Source organism: Dasypus novemcinctus, chromosome 1 (genome assembly GCF_030445035.2).
Source record: "Dasypus novemcinctus isolate mDasNov1 chromosome 1, mDasNov1.1.hap2, whole genome shotgun sequence".
In the NCBI taxonomy this organism is placed as follows: Eukaryota; Metazoa; Chordata; class Mammalia; order Cingulata; family Dasypodidae; genus Dasypus; species Dasypus novemcinctus.
The window spans coordinates 190018316-190031707 of record NC_080673.1 but is presented as its reverse complement, the minus strand read 5'-3'; the positions used below and the strand labels follow the sequence as shown (position 1 = coordinate 190031707).

Genomic DNA, 13392 nt, shown 5'->3' with positions numbered 1-13392 from the left:
TAAACCCCATCACTGACACCCCACATCAATGATACTTCCCTACTACTGTTGTAACCCTTTTGTGGTCCAAAACTTCTTCAAAAATGAAACCATTAAATAGCAAAATACAATTAATAAGAAAATGAATAGTAATAGTAATTTTAAAAATAAGAAATAAAATACAAAAAATTGGGATAATAGAAACTAATGAAAAACTATTAAAATTTTTTGACTGTAAGACCTGTTGTCCTATATGTACAGTGACATTTTCTTCCATTTATTTCCCCCAGTGTCTTACTTGTTTCATTTTGCCTTCAAAGAAGTTTTAGGTTACTGAAAAGTCATATACCAAATACAGGAGACTCCCATATATCTAACATCCTTCCCCTTTCTCCCTTCCCCTATTAATAACATTTTATATGTGGATGGCACATTTGATACAGCTGATGTACAAATATTGAAACATAGCTACCAATCATGGTCAATGGTTTACATTATGGTTTACATTTTGGACCATACACTTTTATAAATTTTGATGTAATTTAATATAGCCTGTATCCATCATAGCAAGATCATGTAGAACATGTCCATCATCTCCAATATGCCCCTGTTCCATCTGTTCTATTCCTCCCTCCCCCTTCCCTTCGGACCCACAGAAACCACCAGGCTTCACTCCTTGAAAGACAAGATTCATAGTTACTTGCAACAACACTGGTCTGTCCTCGCCTATTTGGTACCACCCATGCTCTCAGGAGATTTTCAACTCTCTGTTTGAGACCATAGCAGGCCTCCCTAGGATGGAAGTCCATCACCTTGCCACTCCACCCACTGATATAACACACTATGGCAAGAAGAATACTCACACACTTCCTAGAAGCCTGTCCCCAGTATGCCTTATCTGGAATGCCCTCCATGTCCAACATCCCAAACCACCAACCTTCCCTTGCCATATTGCCAACAGAGCATTTCCAACATTGTAGTTTCAACCATGTACCCACCAATCCCCAATGCTCACCTGCTCCCTCCCCCAACCCTCCCTCCAATTCCATGGACAGTTCAACGCATCCTTCTCACCCCAACCCCCTGACAAACCAGCACCACCCATCCCAATAATATCATTACCCCACTGTCATGCTCTTCCACTGTACAACTATGCACATACACTTTATATACATTTTTCCTATATGGGCATTGGCTCACAACCTTCTTTTCCCTTTCAATTTCCTGTAAACCTATCTTCTAGACTCTAGCTCTGCAAGTCCGCTAAATTTGCTTAACTCATATCAGTGAGGTCATGTAAAATTTGTTCTTCAGTGTCTGGCTCGCTTCACTCAACATTAGGTCCTGATTCATCCATGTTATTCCATGTGTTAATGCTGTATTTCTTCTTGCAGCTGTGTAATAATCCATTGTATGTATGTACCATAATTTGTTCATTCATCTGTTGAAGGGCATTTGGGTCAATTCCAACTTTGGCCATAGGGAATAATGTTGCTATGAACATTGGTGTGCATATATCTGTTCATGTCCTTGCTTTTATTTCTTCTGGGTGTATAACCAGCAGTGGAATTGCTAGATCATATGGCAGTTCTATAGTTTTCTGAGGAACCACCAAAATGTTCTTCACAATGGCTGTACCATTCTACATTTCCACCAGCAGTGGATGAGGGTTCTACTCCACATCCTGAAGAGGTCATTCTCTCCCAGTTGAATGGACTTGGTGACCTGGTTGAGGATCAGTTGACTGTATATGCAAGGGTCTGTATCAGAACTTTCAATTCAGTTCCATTGGTCAGTATGTCTACCCTTGCTCCAATACCATGCAACTTTAACCGCTGTAGCTTTATAGTATGTTTTAAAGTCAGGTAATGTGATCCTTCTGATTTCATTTTTCTTTTTCAATGTGTCTTTGGCTATTTGGGGCCTCTTGCCATTTCAGGTAAATTTCTTAGTTTTTCCAATTCAGTAAAAAATGCTGTGGTGATTTTTATTGGGATTGTGTTAAATCTGTAGATCACTTTGGGTAGGACAGACATCTTATTAATATTTAGTCTTCCTTTCCATGGACAGGGAATATTATTCCATTTATTTAAGTCTCTATGATTTTATTTAACAGTGTTGTGTCTCTTGCTTCTTAGAAGTCATTTACATCTTTAGTTCAATTTTTTCCTAGGTATTTGATTCTTTTAGTTGCTATTGTAAACTAAATGTTTTTGTTTCTTGATTTCCTTGCCAGATTGCTCATTATTAGTGTACAGAAATGCAACTGACTTTTGTACATTGATCTTGTAACCTGTGACTTTTCTGAATTCATTTATAAGCTCTAGAACTTTGTTGTAGATTTGGGCTTTCTATGTATAGGATCATGTCATCTGTAAACATTGAAATATTTACTTCTTCCTTTCCTGTTTGGAAGGCTTTTATATCTTTTCCTTCTCTAAGTGTTTGAGCAAGTACTTATAACACAATGTTAAATAGAAATAGTGAAAGTGAACATCTTTGTCTTGTTCCCAATCTTAGAAGGAAAGCTTTTAGAATTTCTCCATTGAATATGATGTTAGCTGTGAAATTTTAATATATACCCTTTATCATGTTGAGGAAGTTTCCTTTTATTCCTATCTTTTGTTGTGTTTTTATCAGGAAAGGGTGTTATATTTTACTGAGTACTTTTTCTGCATCCATAGAGATATCATTTGATTTTTTTTCTTTTGATCTGTTTATGTGGTGTATTACATTGGCTGATTTTTTTATCCTTGCATACCAGAGATGAAACTCACTTGATCATGATGTATAATTCATTTGATGTGTTGTTGAATATGATTAGCAGTATTTTGTTGAGGATTTTAGCATCTAAGTTAATTAGAGAAATTGGTCTATAGTTTTCTTTTCTGTGGCATCTTTGTTTGGCTTTGGTATTAGGATGATGTTGGCTTCATACAATGGGTTAGGTAATGTTCCCTCCACTTCTATATTTTGGAAGAGTTTAAGCAGGATTGGTGTTATTTCCTTCTGGAATGTTTGGTAGAATCACATATGAAGTCATCTGGTCCTGGGTTCTTCTTAGTGGGAGTTTTTTTTTTTTTTTAATTTAAAAAGTTTTTGGTTGGGAGGTTTTTGATGTATGATTCTATCTTGTTACTTGTGATTGGTCTGTTGAGCTCATCAATTTCTTCTTTCATCAATGTAGGCTGCTTGTGTGTTTCTATGAATTTGTCCATTTCCTCTAAATTATCTATCTTGTTGGCATATAATTTTTCAAAGTGTCCTCTCATGATACCCTTTATTTTTGTGGGTCTTTGGTGATATCCCCTTCCTCATTTCTTATCTTGTGTATTTGCATCTTCTCTCTTTTTTTCATTGTTAGTCTAGCTAAGGATTTGTGAATTTTATTGATTTTCTTGAAAAACACGTTTTTGGTTTTGTTTATTTTTTCCAGTGCTTTCTTATTTTCAATTTCATTTAGTGCTCTAATCTTTGTAATTTCCTTCTTTTTACTTCCTCTGGAGTTCATTTGTTATTCTTTTTAAAATTCCTCCAGGTGCAGTTAAGTCTTTGATTTTAGCTTTTTCTCATTTTTAAATCCATATTTATGGCTGTGAAATTTCCTCCCAGTACAGCTTTTGTTGCATCCTATAGGTTTTGATATGTTGTGCTGTAATTTTCATTTGTTTCAAGGTAATTACTGATTTCTTTTGCAATTTCCTCCTTGACCACTGTTTGTTCAAGGGTGTGTTGTTCATCTTCCATATCTTTCTGCCTAATCTGGTTCTCTGTCCCTTACTGATTCACAGCTTCATTCCATTGTGGTCAAATAAATTACTTTGCATAATTTCAATCTTTCTGAATTCACTGAGAGTTGTTCTGTGGCCTAGCAAGTGGTCTATCCTGGTGAAAAGATACTCAGAACAATCAAGAAAGGCTTTGGAAATATGATCCAAGCCTGAAAAAGACCTGTTAGAATTTTTCCCTTTAAAAATATCTTCTTAGTTATATCACTTTCCCTATGAATGTGAGGAATAAATTTGTGAGAATAACTCCACCTTTCCTGAAGATCTTGGTAATTGCTCTCCTTTGTAGGTCAGATATTACTTTGGTAACTGTTGTCTACAAACTCAGATCCTTAAACAATGGGAATGCTGGGATCCAGGTTGGCAAGAACCAAGTGCCAGCACTTAGTTGCCAAAGATAAGATGTGCATGGCTACAGTGAATAATAGACAAAAAACAGCAATCAAATGAGTCTGAGGGGAGCATGTTTAGCTCAGTGGTTGACTGCCTGTTTTGCATGTATGAGGATGGGTTCATTACCTGGTATCTCTTTAAAAAAAGAATGTCTGAGTTGCATAGACATATGACTTTGGCTAATCATGGGTATCTAGAAGTAAAGTAATGGGAAGTTTACTAAATTCCCACTTGATCTGTATAAGCAGAAGAATTCTAGTCAAATGAAGTAAAGTCTAACTTAAACTACAGAAACAAAGTCACTGCCCTTTAATCAATTCCCACACTTAAGAGAGTTTTCAGACCTAGAACCCCTTGTATGAGGAGATGTCTGGATCCCCTTGATAAAGAACTTGTAACACTGTGAAAATATATCTTGTTAATCTCTTTCCCATCCTTCCCCAAAGAGAACTTTGGTCTTTTACCAGGTTAACAGTGCATTGGGGAAAAGGAAATGATCAGACATTTTGGGGATTATTAGAGACTCACTCAGAAGTGACATTAATTCTAGGTGACCCAAAATATCACTGTGATCCACCAGTCAGTTGAAGGGCTTATGGAGGTCAGGTAGTCAATGGAGTTTTAGCTCAGGCACACCACATAGTCTGTCCAGTGGGTCCCTGGACCCATTCAGAGCTTATTTCCCCAACTCAGGAATGCATAATTGGAATAAACATACTCAGCAACTGGCAAAATACCCACATTGGTTTCCTGACTTGTGAAATGAGGGCTATTATGGTAGGAAAGGCTCAGTGAAAGGCACTAGAACTGCCCCTACCTAGCAAAATAGAAAATTTAAACCAAAACAGGATTCCTAAAGGGATTGCAGAGATCAGTGCCACCATCATGCCACCTTCGAGGATTTGAATGATTCCAGGGTAGTGATCCCCACCACATCCCCATTCAACTCTTTATTTAGACTTTGCAGGAAACAGATGGATCTGGGAGGATAATAATGGATTATCATGAACTTAACCAGTTCCAATTGCAGCTTCTGTTCCAAATGTAGTATCATTGATTGAACAAATCAACACATCCCCTGTTACCTGATACTATTGACCTGGAAAATTTTTTTTTCTCAGTTGTTGTTATTAAAAACCACCAGAAACAGCTTGTTTTCAGTTGGCAAGTCCAGCAATATACCTTCACTGTCCTACCTCAGGGGTGTATCAACTCTCCAACCCTAAGTCATAATATTGTTCTGAGGGAACTTGAATCATCTCTTCCTCCCACAAGACATCACACTGGTCCATTACATTGATGATATCATACTGATTGCACCTAGTAAGCAAGAAGTAGAAAATACTCTAGATTCATTGGTAGGGCATTTGCATGAGAGAAGATGAGAGAAAAATCCAACAAAAATACAGGTTTACCCCTTGGTGAAATTTCTAGGTGTTCAGTGGTGTGTGCCATGTTGAGATATCCCTTCTAAAGTGAAGGATAAGCTGTTGCATCTGGCTCCTTCTGTGACCGAAAAAAAAAAAAAAGCATAGTGCTAAGATGACCTCTTTGGATTTTAGAAAGAACACAGTCCTCATTTAGGTGTACTACTTCAGCCCATTTACTGAGTAACCAAAAAAGCTGCTAGGGATCTGAACAAGAGGAGGCTCTACAACAGGCCCAGGATGCTGTGTAAGCTACTCTGACAGTTGGGCCATATGAATCCAAAGATCCAATGGTGTTGGAAGTGTCAGTGGCAAATAGAGATGCCATCTGGAGTCTTTGGCAGAACTCTATAGGAGAATCACAGCATAGAACCTTATGATTTTGGAGCAAAGCGCTGCCATCCTCTGCAGATAACTACTCTCATTTTGAGAAAGAATATTTGGCCTGCTACTGGGCCATAGTAGAGACTGAACACTTAACCATGGTCCACCAATTTACTGTGAGACCTGATAGTTTATCATGACCTGGATGTTGGCTGACCCAATAAACCATAAAGTTGGGCATGCACAGCATCATTCTATCATCAAATAGAAGGGGTATACACGAGCTAGGACTAGAGTGAGTCCTGAATGCACAATAAGTTACATGAGGAAGCTGCTTAAGTGCCCATGGCCACCACTCCTGCCTTGTGTTCTCTTTCCCAGCCCACAGCTATAGCCTCTTGGGGAGTTCCTTACAATCAGTTGACTGAGGAAGAAAAAACCTGAACCTAGTTTACAGATGGATCTGCATGATAGGTTTTAGGACATCAAGTTTAAGAATGAATATTATCCAAGCAATTGTATCTGATTCTGGAGAGCTTTAGTGCATTTCCAGTTGTATACAGGACAGATGAGTATTATAAAGTGAAAAATATATATGATATTTTTTTAAATTAGAGATTAAGTATGGTTTATGATTATGTGTACAGTTACCAAGTTCACATGGGGTGGACTCTGATGCTTAGGCTAATGTTTCAGTTTGGCCAGATAATGGTGTCTGGTAGTTTCTTCAAGCAAACACTAGCCTAATTTTTACCTTGAAGATATTTGATAGACTTAAATTATTAGTAAATTGATTGCATCTATGGTTGATTACATCTGCAATCAATTTAAGAGATTGCCTTCAGCAAAATGAGAGACTTCTCATCCAATGAGTTGAAGGCCTTAAAAGGAGAAATGGCTATTTCAGCAGTCAGAGTAGAGAATTTTTATCTCTACTTCTTTCAGCTAGTGCCTCCTGGGGAATTCACTGAAGATGTTAATCAGAGTTCCCAGCTTGCCCCCTTGCCCTGTGGAATTTGGACTTGTGAACTCCCATAGTTGTGTAAGACAATTTTATAAAATCTCATAATATTGACAGATAGCTCTTATTGGTTCTGTTTTTCTAGAGGACCCTGACTACAAGAAGCAATAAATTTCCTTGCCTTTTTCAGCTTCTAGAGATCAGTTGCATTCCTTGGCTGATGGCTTTTTTCTCACATCATTCCATCTTCTAGCTTACATCATCACATCCCCTACTACTTCTCTCCCTCTTATAATGACTCTGTGATTGATTTTATTGGGCTCACCCATATATTCCAGAATTATCTCCCCATTTCAATACCATTTATTTTAAAAATATATTTGTATTAGAAAGATGTGAACTTAGAAAACAATCAGGCACATGTGTGGAATTCCCATACAATACCCCTCCACCAACACACTACATTGTTGTGGAACATTTAATACAGATTATGAGATAATATCATCAGACTATTACCACTAACCCTGGTCTATAGTGTATATATATATTTTTCATATCCCCTATTATTAACACAGTACATCTTTGGCATTGATGCAAGATTATTACAGTGTTGGTGTTAACTATAGTCCATAGGTTACATTAATTGTATTTTTCCCATGCTTGTCCACATTCTTACCACCTTGCAATAGTGAAGTCCATTTGTTCTAGTACACAGAAGGGCATTCTTTTATTTTGTACTATTAACCACAATTCTCATCCACCTCTGGATTCACTATGTTATTCAGTCTCTAGATTTTTCTCTAGCTGTCTTTCTTTTTTTTTTTTGTCTTTATTTTTTTAATGTTACATTCAAAAAATATGAGGTCCCCATACACCCCCCACTCCCTTCACCCCACTCCTCCCCCCATAACAACAACCTCCTCCATCATCATGAGACGTTCATTGCATTTGGTGAATACATCTCTGAGCACTGCTGCACCTCATGGTCAATGGTCCACCCCATTGTCCACACTCTCCCACAGTTCAACCAGTGGGCCATGGGAGGACATACAATGTCTGGTAACTATTCCTGCAGCACCACCTAGGACAACTCCAACCCCCAAAAATGCCCCCACATGTGATAGCTGTCTTTCAATTGATATTTAAATTCCTAGGCTACCCTGTTGAACCATAATCCCATTTATAAACCAGCTGCATTAGTTCTACTCACTATAATGTGTTACCATCAACTTTTTCCACACTTTTACATTCAAGTTAACTAAAACATCTACCTGCATTAAGCATCAGTACAACTTCTCTGCCCTCCCCTTATCTCCTATTAATTTATATTCTATGTTGTAACTCCATGTGTTTATTCTTCATATTTTATTCATATTAGTGAGACCATGTGAAATTTGTCCTTTGTGCCTGCCACTGTGAACATCGATATGCAAATGTATGTTCATGTCACAGTTTTCAGTTCTTCTGGATATATTCTTATTAGAGAAATTGTTGGATCACATGGCAGTTCTATACTGAACTTCCTGAGGAACTGCCAAACTGTCTTCCATAGAGGTTGCACCATTTCATGTTTCTACTAACAATGAAGAAGTGTTACTATTCCACATCCGGTCCAGTACTTATTGCTTTCTGTTTTATTAATAATGGTCATTCTATGTGATGTGAGATGATATCTCATTGCCATTTTGATTTTCAATTCTTTGACAGCTAGTGATATGGAAAATTTTTTCATGTACTGTTTGGCCACTTGCATTTCCCCTTTGGAGAAATGTCTATGTAAGTATTTTGTACATTTTTGATTGGATTGCTTGGCTTACTCTTTTATTGTTGAGTTTTATGATCTCTTTATATAGAATGGAAATCAAACCCTTATTGAATATGTGGTTTCCAAATATTTTCCCCCATTGAGTGGGCTTCTTTTTCACTTTTGTGACAAAATCTTTTGAATCCCAAAAGTGTTTAAGTTTGAGGAGGTCCCATTTATCTATGTTTTCTTTCATTGCTCATGTATTTTGGTGTAAGGTTTAAGAATCCACCACCAACCACCAGGTCTTGAAGATGTTTCCCTACATTTTCTTCTAGGAGCTTTATGGTTGATGATTTTATAATTAGGTCTTTGATCCACTTTGAGTTAATTTTTGTTTAAGGTGTAAGATAGGGGTCCTCTTTCTTTCTTTTGAATATGGATATCCAGTTTTTCCAGAACTATTTGTTGAATAGACTGTACTTATATGGCTGGGTGGATTTGACAACTTTTACAAAAATCACTTGATCATAGATGTGAAGGTCCATTTCTGAACCATTAATAGTGTTCCATTGGTCTATATGTCTATCTTTATGCCAGTACCATGACTTTTTTTTTTTTTTTATGACTGTAGCTAGGTAATATGATTTAAAATCAGGAAGTAAGATTCATCTGACATCATTCTTCTTTTTAAAGATTTTTTTTTTTTTGGCTATTTGGGACCCCTTACCCTTCCAAATAAAGTTTATAATTATATTTTCCATTTCTTTAAAAATTGCTGCTGGATCCCATGGGGGCAGATGGATGGAACTATCTTGTTTGCAGTTTCAGGCACTTGCTGTTCCTTGGGATGGGCATTGTCCGTCATCATCTCCTTGTTTGTTATCCTGGGTGGGGCCAATGAGCTGGAAAGTAAGTGCTGCAACTCTGTTGAAATTCATGGCTCAACTGGCACAATTATAGTGCTAATTATGGATTCAGATAAAATGAGCAGAAGAGATATGTGTAGGGAAATTATAAATGAGTCTAACTCTGTTACAATGGGAAGCATAAATTCCAAAGTAAGGCCTCTGACAGTGTGCCAAATTCCTGAGTTGTCTGCCCTGCTTATAGTTTCTGGGTGTTTCTGGATGTTTCTGGAGCTCTCAGGAACCCCACTATTTGAGCCACTGTTTCCTGTGTCAATCAATGAGATCCTCCTGAGACTTGCATAAGTGTAACCTCTGGAATGACCTCCCAAATCACTTTGAAATCTCTTAGCCATAAAAACTCATTTGTATTTACCATTTCCACCTTTTGGTTAAGGTCTTTTTCCAGATGCATTGCTAATTGGTGCTTGGTAATAATCCCTCAGTGCCAGGGAGGCTCATCCCTGGGAGTCATGTCCCATGCCAGGGGGATGGTAGTGCATTTATATGCTGAGTTTGGCTTAGAGAGAAGCCACATTTGAGCAAAAATAAGGCTTTTGGGAGGTAACTCTTGGGCAGTATTATATACTGCTAAGTTTCAGTTTTACAAGAAAAGTTTCATAATTACAATCATCAGTGTCAAGGGTCTGGCATAATGGTCTGTATTCCTTCACTAGACATTGCCCTTGCACTCAGGGGATTCTTGCTGTCCTTTTAGAGAATGTAGCAGAACCCCTCAGAATGGGAATTCAACATTCTTTTTGTTATTGTGTGGATCTCCCCCCACCGAGATAATGTCTCAGGAATGCTTGAACATATTCAAATGTCTTTGAGTCATGCCCCAGGTGAACCCCTTCCCATGCATCCCTATACCACTGATACACCATTCCAGTGATCTTCCCCCACCACTTCTATTATCCTTCTGTGATCCAAATCCTCTTCAAAATGAAGTCAACTAAATAACCAAATACAATTAATAAGAAAATAAAATAATTAAAAAAACAATAAAATAGCAAAAAAATTAAAACAATTTGAAATAATAAAATTTTATAAAAAAATTTAAACATTGTGTCTTTTTTAAGATGTTGTTGTCTTTTATGTACAGTGACATTTCTTCCATATATTCCCCCAGTGTCTTTTTTTTTTTTTTTTTTTATCTTCAAAGAAGCTTTATGGTATAGAAAAGTCACATGGAGAATCCAGGTAATTCCCATATACCCAATGCTCTCCCCCTTTCCCCTCTTCCTCATTAATAACATTTTATATGTAGCTGGTACTTTTGTTACAATTGATGTACAAATATTGAAGCATTGTTACTTACCTTGGTCAATGGTTTGCATTATGGCTTACATGTTGGATCGTGCATTTTTATAGGTTTTGACAAAATTTAAAGTGGCCTATATCCATTATTGCAAGATCATGCTGAACAATTCTAATACTCTAAAAATGCCCTATGTTCCATCTATTCTATTCTTCCCACCCTTACCCTTGGAACCTATGATAATTACTAAGTTTCAGTTTTTGAAGACTATGGCTCATAGTTACTTGCAATAATGTTGAGGGCTTGAAATATTGGTCTGTTTTCTTTTAGTAGGCAGCACCTGTGTTCTTGAGGGATTCTTGTCTCTCTAACTGAGAACATAGCAAAACTCCCTAGGATGGGAGTTTAGTGTTTTCTAGTTTATTTTGTGGGTCTCCACCCACTGATATAATACCCTATGACAAGATGAACACTCTGATATTCAATAAAAGCCTGACACAGGTGAACCCTATCCCATATAGCACCCCATACTTGACAACCCATACCAGTAACCCTCTCCTGTCATCTCTGTCAAAAGGACATTTCCAATATTATAGATTGAAACTAGAGTTAATCTCCTCCTTCTCCCAACCTTCCCCTCAGTCCCATGGATATTCCTACTCAACTCCTCCACCCTTCTCTCCCTCATAGACCACAACCCCAAACCTAACAACGTCACAGCACTACTGTCATGTCCATCCATTGCTTAACCACATCCTTCCACCTTATCATTACAGGAGATAGAAAGGGAGTAGTGAGCCAATGGCCACAATGCCAAAATCTATGATAAGGTTGAAGTGGTTGGGCACTTCTCTTTCTGATGTACCCATTGCATGTATGTTGCTGTCTCTTCCCAGCATTCAGTTCTCTGAGAGCCTGTTCATTTTTTCCATTCTTCTCTTCATCTAGTCTTCTATATGTTCACTTTTGGAGGCCATGTCTTCAAGGCCACTGATCCTTTTTTCTGCTTGCACCAATCTGCTATTATATGCCTCCAGTGTATTTATTTCATTGATTGTGCCTTTCATTCCCATAAGATCTGACATTTTTCTATGTATGCCAACAAATTTCTTTGTGCTCACCTAGTGCCTTCTTAATATCCTTAATCTCTTTAGCCACCTTATTGAATTTCTTAAGAAGATTTGTTTGAACATCTCTGATTAGTTGTCTCAACTCCTTTATGTAATCTGGAGGTTTATCTTGTTCTTTTGACTGAGCCATATCTTCCTGTTTCTTGGTATGGATTATAATTTTTTGTTGGTGTTTTGACATCCGGCTTACTAGCTGTATTTATTCTAAGCACAGTTTCTCTCTTTAGTTTAGGGCTTCCTTGCCTTTCCTCTCTTGTTGGTTGTATAGTAGGAGCCAAGGATGTAGATGGCACTGTAAGCTGTTGAGTTTGAAGCTGCCCAGGTTGCCCCAGGAACCATGAAGTTTCTCCCACCTTTTTCCTCTTCCAGGGGTATAGATGGAACTGCAGCTGTGTGTAGTGATCCAAACTGTGCAGGCTAAGACAGTCTGTAGTTGCCCAGAGAGACTGAAGAAGCTTTACACACCTTCCTCTCCTGCCTGGGGCAGGGGCAGAGCTGCTGGTGTGGGCAACAAACTAAGTCAGGTCAAAACTGACTGCAGCTGCCCAGGTAGACTGACATAGGCCTGGTACCCTCTTCCCCTGTTAAGGGTGGGGATGAACCCTCCAGAGTGCCCAAAAATCTAATCCATGTGGGATGAAAGTGCCTATAGTTGCCTTGAGATGCTGAGGGAATACTGTCCCTTCTACCCTTTAAGGTATGGGAGTGGAACACAGGCATCCAGTAGCCCATTCTGTGTGGGCCAAAAGCACTTTCAGTTGCCCTGAGAGGCTGAGGAAATACAGCTTCCCTCCTATCATATTAAGGGGTGGGGGTAGAGCCACAGGCACCCAACAGTCCAATCCATGCAGGCCAAATGTGCCTGCCATTGCCCAGAGAGGCTGAGGAAACATAGTTCCCATCCTATCCAATTGGTGGTGGAGATGGAGGCACAGCAGTCTGTCTATTTAGTCTGTGTGGGCCGAATATACCTGCAGTTGCCCAGAGAGGCTGAGGAAACACCAATGGTCTCCTATCCTATGGGAGTGGTAGTTGAGAGGATGTTGTCCCAGGTGCTCAAGAAACCAGTCTGTATGGGCCAAAAGTGCCTGAAGTTTCCCAGAGAGGGTGAAGGAGCACAGATACTCTCCTATTCTATTGGGGGAGGAGGGTGCCCAATTGTTCAGTCTTTGCCCTAGAAAGTGTAAGTTGAGGCAGAAGCCCCATCCTCCAAGGCTGTGCTGGTGAACAGGGGAAGTAATGTAACCCCTGCATGACTCACTTAAGGGTCAGAGTTGGGCTGCCAGGGCTCTGGTTACTGGCCTCCAGTGTCTGTTCTATGCTGCACTCAGAGCAATGGATTTTAATTTGCTACTCTGTTCTTATGGGAAGTTTAAGCTCTCTATAGGCATTTAGCTTAAACTTTCATAACATCTCTAAACATCCCTGTGACGTTATCCAAAGGCAGAGGAAAGGCCAACAATAATTATCCTTATTT

The 13392-nt window shown here is 38.6% G+C and overlaps 1 pseudogene; it reads right to left on the bottom strand.

The window, feature by feature from the left end:
- Positions 1-12096, bottom strand: part of LOC101440726 (HAUS augmin-like complex subunit 4) — a 93433-nt pseudogene extending 81337 nt beyond the window's left edge.
- Between the last annotated feature and the right edge of the window lie 1296 nt (positions 12097-13392).